The sequence below is a fragment of the Dromaius novaehollandiae genome, chromosome 2 (assembly GCF_036370855.1).
Source record: "Dromaius novaehollandiae isolate bDroNov1 chromosome 2, bDroNov1.hap1, whole genome shotgun sequence".
Lineage (NCBI taxonomy): Eukaryota > Metazoa > Chordata > Aves > Casuariiformes > Dromaiidae > Dromaius > Dromaius novaehollandiae.
The window spans coordinates 148,440,544-148,448,819 of NC_088099.1; the positions used below are offsets into that span (position 1 = coordinate 148,440,544).

At 39.2% G+C, this 8,276-nt stretch overlaps 1 long non-coding RNA gene across 1 annotated transcript; it reads right to left on the reverse strand.

The window, feature by feature from the left end:
* Positions 1 to 2,418: 2,418 nt before the first annotated feature.
* LOC135327357 (uncharacterized) lies at positions 2,419 to 7,054 on the reverse strand. Its single transcript, XR_010387473.1, has 3 exons — positions 6,976 to 7,054; positions 4,421 to 4,593; positions 2,419 to 2,556 (listed from the first exon to the last, which is right to left on the reverse strand). It is a non-coding gene; the product is annotated as an uncharacterized LOC135327357 (long non-coding RNA).
* Between the last annotated feature and the right edge of the window lie 1,222 nt (positions 7,055 to 8,276).

Consider the following 8,276-nt stretch of genomic DNA (forward strand, 5'->3'; position numbering starts at 1 on the left):
GCAGTCCACGGAGGCATCACATTGTCAAGAATCAACATCTTACCAGCTTCCTCCACATGATGTCTGAGAAGAGCTACTTGGATTTGGGTCCTGCTGAAGAACATCTTTTCCAGGGGAGGCAATGGAGAGGCTAGAAGGGCTGTAGCCTCCTCACTAACCTCAGCTGGGCCTTGTGCACCTGCCCCTGAGTAACCCGTCACTTCACTGCACAAAATAGCAGAAGCCTACCCGAAAATATTAAACTCACTTTTGAAGCAGGTAGATATGTATACAGACAGACATACAACCTCTGGTGACTGTCTGGGATCTTCGCCCTCGCTTAGTTGTAATCAGTTTCTGAATGTCCCTCTAGATCTCTTATTTTATTGTTTCTCTACCTGCATGGACAGTAGAATATTTTTACCAAATTCCCCTCAGACTTTTTTGATATATCAGATATATCAGATGCATTAAGCAAAGCACATTTTTGTTAAAGAGACAGTATTAAAAAAAAGCAAAGAACACAGAACATATCACAGCACCATTATAAATAATCCTGAGAACATATTATAGAGATTTTTATAGGACTTCAGTGGTAGTGTTGTCACAGGCGTGTGGCTGTAAGGAGCTAAGTGAGATATTATGCTTTATTAGGCCTGCTCATAAAGCTGGGCACACAAGCCCTGGCTTTTTTAATTCTGCAGGTCTCGTTTCTTTAGTACAAGTAATCTAGAAGATACTGTCCTGATATATTACCTCTAGATGGCACTATGTGCCAGCCTGGCTTCAGCACGACTTCAAACTTTTCCCTTAGTTAAATGGATAAGGTTTGTGCTTCGTTTGGGATTGTATGCAGAAAAGGAAAAAGTAAGCAGAATTAAATTTCTGCCCTTCTTGGCTGAAATGGCAAAAATTCCCTTGTTTAATACCTACAAGTAAAAGAGCAAAGAAGTCTTCGATCAAGGTGTTATAAAATAGGCCATATACATATATATTTAGATATCTGTAAAGTGCCTATTTGTTTGTGTGCACACAGATTTACTCTGACAGGCTGTGCTGTTAAAGCCAATGCCCCAGAAGCCTCATCATGTGAAGACGTATTGTTATGAGCTTGTGCTCCATTTGAGCCTTCTGCAGTCTTGGGGAACAATGCTTGACATGACACAGTTTATCAAATCAACTACTTTTATAACTTGTCATGGTACAGTTTACAGTTTGCTTTTGTGCATTTATTGTTATGAATTACTTAAAGTTTTAGGTCATTTCTGATTGTGGATGACTTGTGAAACTCTTGACAGCAAAGTCATATCTGAACACCTAAGCTGTTTGGACTAGTTTTGATTGTATGCATTACTCATGGGAGGATCATAGTTCTTTGAACCATGTGGATATTTGACTCAAAGTTTCTAATTTTCAGTTCACCAGCATTCCCAGGTAATTTTCCATTTTTTATTTCTGCAATTATTTCACTTACAATTTATTTGCTAGTGTATTTACAGAGAGAACATGGTGCAGGGGAAGAAAATGCCATTTTGAAGGGATAACATTAGACACTGCCAAACTACCAGTAATGTTTGCTGCAATCCTTTCCTAATCTATTCCTATGTTCCCTTTTCTATCTCACAGAACACACTCACTTAGAAATGTAGGCACATGTGGCTAAAGTTTCTATGACAAAACACAAAACACCCCTCGCATCTTGCAGCAGATGGTGAGATTTCTCCTCATGGTTACTATTCCTTCTCACTGTAGAAGAAGGCCCACTATGCTGAAGTTAAAAAAAAGAAAGAAAGAAGAGCTGCAATTTTTCTTCACAAATGATAGGCAACAGCTGGGATGTTTTATAAGTAATACTCACTCAGATGTCTCTGCCAGTGATGCACCTTCCTCTATACCTCCATCCCCCCATACCCTGCTCCAAAACACTGAGCCCACTTCCAAGAATGCACTTACAGGAATGATCTTTTGGAGGTGTAAAGGACTTACACTGTCATGTTATGATTACAGAAAGTGTAATAGTTTGCATGTAAATTGTGGGCTAACTTCCACCCTTTCTCAGCTCTTCTCACACAAGCATATTTTGGCTACTTTGATTGCATGGAGGCGATAGGGCACACAGACATCCCTCTGAGGAAAGTCAATGAACAACTGAAGATACCCATGGACACCCCAAGGGAAACTCATGTTTGTGTACTAGTCAAGTTCATCATTAGTTAATGAAAAATTAGTGAAAAATGTCCTGTTGTTAAATTTTAAAAATACAAGCCCATATTTAAATAAGTTTACAATGTCTATTTGTGCAGTACCTTCTGCTTTTCATTCAGTTCAGACAGCTCAGACATGACACTGAGCTTTGAACCATAACAAGAAATAGCTATAAAGGTTGTATCTGCTGGTGCTTATAAATTCACAACTCTTTTTTTCACATCTTCCAAAATGCAGCTCCATTCCTTGTCTGTAAACCTGCTCGGTAATCTCATGCAACCTTTTTTATTTGAGTTCAGTGTGATACCAAATATAGACTTGTAACACTTGGACATGGTTTGTAGTTCTTCAATAATCTTCTTCAGCAGTGAACTGCAAGTTGAAAGATTATAAGACTTAGTGAATAAAGCAGCAGCCTTTCACCTGCCAGACAGATCACTGTTAGTTTAACCTCATGTGATGACTTTGATTTTAATATGTTTCTAAGCAGATATATGACTGTGCAACCAGAAAATATTGTACTACATCCTGGATAAAATATGAAGCTTGGTTCTGTAGCCTAGAAATTCAAGACAAGTTTTAAACTATAGCATTTAGTTTCTTAAAGAATAGATGTAGACACCTAGGACAGGATTCACACAGGCACTTAGATGTACTTCAGATACTCTTTCAAAGGAAACGATGTGATTTGTGCATATCAAAAGATACATCTTCAGTATTAAGTGCAGGAAATGTTTTCAGGCTCTGAATCCCAGTTTCACAGAAGCTTCTATGCCCATGTTCAAGTAAGATGGCTATGTCTGGGCAGCAGAGAGAAAGGTGCACCTCTCTGGCATACGCTGGTGACGGTGTCCACTCCTCAGTGGTGCTGCCCTCCCAGTCTCAGGAACATGTATCACCATATTCACAGGGACAAAGGCACCTGTGAGTTTGTTGATCCTAATTTTAGTGTCTCAAACTGCTTATGGATTAAATGGCAGGTACGTGGCATGGCTTTGGGGTCCTGGTGTCTGCCCTCAGGACCATACTCTAAATTCCTTTTTGACTCCATGCCTTGGAATGGAGGATGCTGATGATGGCGCTACCTGGGTTTCTAATCCAAGGAATGAGCATCACTGGCTATCATGCTGGCAAGTAAAATAAATACAGTAGAAGCAACAGATCCAGGGGTCCAGCAGTTCTGTCCTCAAGTGGAAATGAAGTGAACAAATTAACCAGCATTGTTCTGGCGGGTTTTTAGCTTTTTAAAAAGTATTTTTTGAACTGTGTTAAAGAGAGTGAATTAATTATGAGATGTTCCAATTAAAAGTATCAAAAAGTTGCTGATGATTAAAAACCTGGCACCTGGTAATGCATATAGAATATTACTGTAGCTCTTATCCTACTTTTTTTAACTTGGCTTGGTCAATAAACACCTCACACTGCAATATTGTCTTGAGAACAACAGCAGTATCATGGTCTGTCAGATAGGGAGTTGTTTTTTCTGTAGCAAGAATAGAACAACAATTCCCAGGTAAACAGCTATGGACTAATCTGCTCATGGAATAAAACTGTGTCAGGCAGTATTAATTGGCAGAGACAGTGAAGCCTTACAGCTAAAGCACTGGTAGCTCTCCTGCCTAATGTAACTGGAGTTGCTCTTTACACATAGCGGTAACTAGCACATTTTGTCTTCAGCACACAGGTTTCATAACTTTCATAATGTACCTGAATGGAGAATTACTCTGAACACACTTGTGTTCCACATCTGCTACTTTGCTTTCAAAATTAAATTTACTGGCTGAATAAGACAGAACATAAAGTTGTTTAGTCCTGTTCAAAGCCAGAGAGTTTTTGTTTGTGTGAATTTGGTGAGACTTTGACAATATAATTTTGTAATTTATTAATTTAATCTTTTAGTTGTTTGAGAACACAATACATAAATTCCTGGCAAGCTCTGTTTCACTAATTTGAATATTTGTAGAGCTTGTATTTAATAATGCCTTGGTAGTCACAGATCTATTGTTGGAGGGTAAATATTTCTCTGTTCTCCCTGTTTATTATTAGCAGTCCAAAAAGTAGCAAAATTTTGACAAAGTATTTTTTAAGTCTTTTTCATGTTCCACAGGCATCCCCAAACTCCCTAAACCAATCTGGAGTACCTCCTTAAGTCAAATGCAACAGATCAGTAAGTGAGTCTTCAGATGTACAGCAGCTTACGCAGATGAAGAAGAATTTGTGGTGAGCAAGTTCTTACCAATTGTATAATGCTCGATTACTCATGCGAAGATTGCACCTGTAAAGCCTGTGACCAGCTGGTGCATTTTCTTCCTTGAAGGTGCTGCAATGAGTCTAATCCAAGTGTGTCTGACGCCTTCATAAGCAACTTGATCTCCAGTTTGAAGTTTTAAATAAAACTGGAATACTTCCCTTTACAAGGAAGAACAAAATAGAGAAGAAAATAGAATTCAGCTGAGCTCTTAAGAAATAATAATAATCAATGAGGTAAAAATCAATGTCCCAAGGAAGATGCTGTCAAGAGACACTGAGTAGATGGGACTTACAGATAACTTAGTGTCTTGTTATCTTCCAGATATTCAGCAAACCCAGAGTAAAGCATCTGACAGAATTATACCCTTATAGTTGGCATTAAGGGGTCATTTCTTTCTGGCATCTGCAGATGCCTATGGAAATATTAACTATTTAACAGAATTGCTGACAGTAATCAAAAATAAAAAAGGCAGGAAGAGAATCTGAAGTGATAATTACTGTAAGTAAGGTGTAGAGAAAATTTTCCACACTTTTGGATTACAGTTTGGAGAACATAAAAGTGGAGTAACTGCTTCACAGAAAGCACACACACTTACTTTCAGGAGTGGTCCCTGTGCTAACTAAAAAACCAGGCTTAGGAAGTGTTTCAGGAAGCACAACCTGGCCCAGGCCAAAGCCATTCTGAGGACCAGGGCAGGCATTAAGGGGCTCAGAGCATTTCCTTTTGCTGGTTAATTTATTACTATAGATGTAGCCTGGATGCCATTTCCCTTCTCTTGTCAAGAAAATGGGGGGGGGGGGGGGAAGGGGAAGGGGAAGGTCTGATGCTGAGTTTCTATAATAGAATTAATGGAAGTTCTCCTCACAGATAGCAGAACGGAAAAAACTTCTGTATTAACCTGTTTGCTTCACATTACATTGCCTTCATTCCCTGACATCTTCTAATATTAGGAAATATATAGGTGACATTAGGCAGCAGTTTCTGTTAGCAACATAATGGCAGTGGCAAGCCCACTTTACTCTTATTGTTTCGTTTTGCTCTTCTGTGAGGGGTGTCAATTTGCTTAACCTTTGCATAGGATGCACAATGGAAGAAATGACCTTACATCCTCTAAAGCTTTCCTGGTCTTCAAGGCCCCTTCCTTCCCTACAATCTCTTCTCCTCCCCAGATTCATGTCCCTGTCTATCACAAAAAGAGGCTGGTAATCTACTCCAGAAATAGAACCTGTGCATGAAACACGAGCACAAGGCATGACATTGAAAATGTTTTCTACTGTCACTCCCTTGACCACCTTCACCATGCGACACTCAGGAAATCATCACAAATAATGACAAAGATCCCTTTATTATAAACTACTTAATAAATTCATCCAAAACTTAGGTCTTCAAATTCAAACCTTTTTACCCTGGAGAGAAGAAAAGAATCTGGAAAATCAACTTCTAACAAATAGAATCAAAATTATGGAACATTTACTGGTATCACTACAAACAGTTTTGTTGCAAATCTTCTTTATTGCTTATAATTCACCATTCAAACTATGTGTGTATTTGGGGGATTGCTGTTGCACACCTCTTTTGAGTGATTAGAGGGATCACGAGGGCTTAGGTGCATGTGGGTGGCTCATGGTTCAAATCGTTTACCTCCGACTGGTATTGTTATGCATCTGTTGAATGCAGTATCAAATCTTTGAGTCCATCAGATGAACAGTCACTGCAGTAAAGACAGTGAAGTGGCAGACCCTAGGCTTAGATGTGCTTGTCACTGAGTATTTTCAGGTATCAGTTTTTAAGACCTATGGGATTAGAAGGATAGTCTTCAAATTATCTCTAGCAAAAATATGATGGGCTGGTATTTGCGAGCTCTCTCCGTTTTTCCATTTGAAACTAATAACCTTATGAAGACACATTACCCTGTTGAAAGAGATATAGATGAATGTAGATTTTTTTGCCTCCACTAAAAATTATTTCCCTGTAGGATCAAGGCAAATGTTATTTGTATCAGAAATATTTCGCATTTGAAGTATCTTTTCTACAAGATGGTTATGTGCTTGTATTTAATGTCTGTATACACTCACATCCCAAATATATTTAATATATATGTACAAGTGCAGCTTAACACTTGAGAAAATTCTATTTGTCTCTCATGAAAGAAGATTTTTTTTTTTGGAAAAAAAATATTTTTAATGCCTCATGGCAAGAGGCAGAGAGTTGGTAATTTGCTGGTGACTATTTTAAATAGCTCTTTGTTCATGGCTATTTTTACACTTTTGCTAAACAGAGCTAAGCAACCACAAGTCACATCCCTGTATTACACTGTGGTCTTTCACACAGAAAGAGCAGATTTTTAGTTGACATTGTAAAAACACTGCCAGCTAGGATTGCTACATGGTTACATAACCGTGTAATCTACAGCAGAGATATCGACGGTGCTGGCTCCTGTACAGTGGAGCTTTGCCTGCTCCAGCTGGTAATCCGGAAACACACTCTAGACTGAGGATTTACAGTGCCAGGTCACTAAGAGATCTCTTGCTTTTCCTTACCTTGGAAAGTAATCAGTCTAATGAGCAGCAGTGTCTCTCATCTTCTCACAGCTCTTCTGAAAGGAATAACTGCTACTGCGGCTGTGGAAATCATAGTACACTGCTGGTCACCAAAATACTCTTCCAGAGAATAGCAATCCCCCCAGTACCTTGTTTTTAAAACAGCTAGTCCCAAATAGCTATGAATGAATAAATACGAATTTAGCTGAAATCTCCTGGAACTATCCATGATTTTGGGTAAATCATTTGTGTGAGAAAAGGCAGAGAGAACTCAGTTCTCCAACCTGCCATGGAAGAAAGAGATCCCTCCTTTCTTCTGCCAGCATCTTGCACATCTAAACACCTCCCCAGGATGCAGCAGAAGGGTTCGATTCCCTCCCACCGGTTTTCACCTCCTACTGTGTACCCCAGATGCTAGGAACAGACCTAGAAGCTTCTGGTGACCCTCTTATGCAGCTATTCTACATAGCACAGATAATTAAATGTTCATAAGAATAAGACAGCGCTTAAGCATCCCCATAACAAAGAAGGTGTATTTAGCAGGCTAAAGGATAGTCCTCATTTGTTGTTTCAGTTACAGTGAAGCACAAGCACTAGGCAATCACTGAAATCCAGGCTAGAGCTCCATATATTTTCATTATTAAATGTTTCCAAAAGACAGTGCTCCATATGTATAAAGATGGCCCATCACTGTAGCTATTTTAAAATTAGACATACTACCTTACAAAACAAACAGAATAATGCTTAGTGGTTGAAAAAGAATAGAATATTGTTCTTTGTGAAAGCATTTGGCATGACCGTAATACTTACATTTGTAAAGCCAGTGTATTAATAAAGCGTAATACGAAATAGAAAGTTAAGCTCAGTCTTGATTCCTTGATCTGAACTTTGAAACTGAGGTGAGAAAGTTGCAGTGCCAGCACCTGGGGATGCCTGAGGGGGTAACCAACAACAGTGCTCACAAAACTCCCAGCTTTGGGGTGAATATATCCCTCAGGATCTCACCTGCACGGACTGCTGTGCTCTCTGATCATAAAAATTTTAACTGAAAATATGATAAGCTCCCCTGGCTCTGTGAGACAGCTGTGAGCACTTACCAGATCACCCTGGAACAATACTGGGCTTTGCACCAGTCTTTGGAAATCATTGCACGCTGTGTGAGATTTTGCTTGAGCAATAGCTGGACTGAAATGAAGGATCTGGCCCGCTTCCTGCAGAAATGAATATGTGCTAGAGAAACATGGTGAATGAAGATGAAAGAATGAAGAGAAAGGCCTGTGGTCTGGGCTAAATTATCTACT